We start from the raw sequence: 2,345 nt of genomic DNA on the forward strand, positions 1-2,345 counted from the left end.
ACTACCAAAGATACCTTACAAGCAGAACTTATTGCAGAAGGAGGAAAGAATCGAGGCAATTACAGAAGCACCATACTGTCCCCCGAGCTCAAAGCGGTAGCTAAAAGCCTTCGTGAGAACAAGGAGATAGTTGTCAGGAGAGGTGACAAGTCGCCAATATGTCATTTTAAAAAAAAGACGAATATCTGGCGAAAATGAACCTCATACTCTCTGACCAAACTAAGTTCCAAAGGGTAACGAAGGACACTACAGCCGAATTGAAAGCAAAGGTCAACAAACTGATTGAAACTGTGAACGCCAAGAAATCCGGACTCCACCTACCAAAGATCATTGGGGAAGATAAACCTGGATATGCGTATGGAAATGTCAAGACACACAAGCCTGGAAACCCACTTCGGCCAATCATTAGCCAGATACCCACACCCACGTACAGACTGGCGAAGCGACTCAACGGCCTGCTGACTCCTTATGTTCCTTGCGCCTTCAGCCTGAAGTCTCCAAAAGAATTTATTGACTTACTGTGGGGCACACGGGCCACAGGGATAAGAGCCTTGTTGGACGTAGAATCGCTGTTTACCAACGTACCTGTGGACGAGACAATCGGGATGATAGCCGACAGAGTGTATCGTGATCCAGCCTGTACTCCTCTTGACATACCAGAAAATATTCTGAGGAAACTACTCCAAGCTTGTACTAAAGAGGCACCCTTCTTGAGTCCGGATGGGCATATGTATAAGCAAGTAGATGGGTTCGCCATGGGTTCTCCCCTAGGTGTCCTGTTTGCAAACTTCTACATGGGTACCATCGAGCAAAAAGTCTTAGTCGACATGAACTTGAAACCGGCCATATACTGCAGGTATGTTGACGACATTTATACACAGGTATCTGATGTCAGACATCTGCAGGAGCTGAAGGAGGCATTTGAACAGAGTTCCGTGCTGCGTTTCACTTACGAGATGGAAAAGGATGGGAAGCTGCCCTTTCTAGATGTAACAGTCATGGAAAAGAGCGGAGGTTTCCACACTGCAGTCTACACTAAGGAAACGAGCATAGGAATGTGCCTAAATGCACACAGCAACTGCCCAGACAGGTACAAGAGGAGTGTTGTTAACGCATATGTCGAACGTGCTCTCAGCCACAGCTCAGAATGGAAGCAAGTCGACGAAGAACTCTGTAGGGTAAGGCAGGTCCTAGTCAACAACGGCTTCTCCAATGGTTTCGTCGAAGACATGATAACAAGGAAAGTGAAACGCCATGCAACCTCTGAAGAGACAACTAACACAACACCTATACCCCCTATTAGACTATTTTACAGGAACTTCTTTTCCACAGCTCATAAAACGGAGGAAAGGGTCCTGAAAGATATTGTTAATAGAAACGTTATCGCTACAGACAAAAATCAGAGGATACAACTGACGATTTACTATAAAACCAGAAAAACGGCCAGCCTACTCATGAGAAACTCTCCAGACACAAAGCAGAACGCTTTAAAAGAGACCAACGTCGTCTATGCCTTCAAATGCCCACTTGGGGACAATAAGCTCCAAAAAACCCAGTATATAGGCAAGACAACAACATCTCTTTCTAGGCGTTTAACGATGCATAAGCAACAGGGCTCCATTAAGGAACATATAATCTCTTCCCACAACCAAACCATCGCCAGAGAAATCCTAGTAAACAACACAGAAATCATCGATAGATACAGCGATAGCAGACGGCTTGACGTTTGTGAGGCACTGCACATTAAGAAGTCAACACCAGCAATCAACAGCCAATTAATGCACAACTATATTCTACCCACCTCAAGACTCCGCTCCAATATAGAAGTTAGTTTAGTTCATTTATTATGCACCCCATACCCATCTTGTGGGCGGTAGTGTAAAGGGTTACAGAGGCACATAATGGGCTCAGGGACTGAACCCCACAATTCATTTAGCTAAGCAAGTTACAATCTTGATGAACTAGTTACAAAATTCAATATAAGTCATCACATCAACAATGGGTTCGAGATCGACCTCAAGTACAGGTTCTAAATTAAGCAACTGACATATGTGGAGAGCTAGTGTCAAAATTTATATGTTTGTCCTGCACACCGCCCCCCATCCAGTGGGCAGCGGTGGATAGGTTACAATCACTTAGTTACTACCTACAGTTAGCAAACTGGGGATATTTGGCTAAAATTTCTGGTAGCAGATCATTTTGAATGAAATATTAACACATCGCTGGAACATTGGTTATAGAATTGTCTCTAAATTCACGTATCTTTTCGCACTCCATCACATAGTGACGGAGGGTGTGCGAATAATTTTGTTGACACAGTTTACATTTGGTCAGGTCTACATCAG

Source organism: Procambarus clarkii, unplaced genomic scaffold (genome assembly GCF_040958095.1).
Source record: "Procambarus clarkii isolate CNS0578487 unplaced genomic scaffold, FALCON_Pclarkii_2.0 HiC_scaffold_104, whole genome shotgun sequence".
NCBI lineage: Eukaryota > Metazoa > Arthropoda > Malacostraca > Decapoda > Cambaridae > Procambarus > Procambarus clarkii.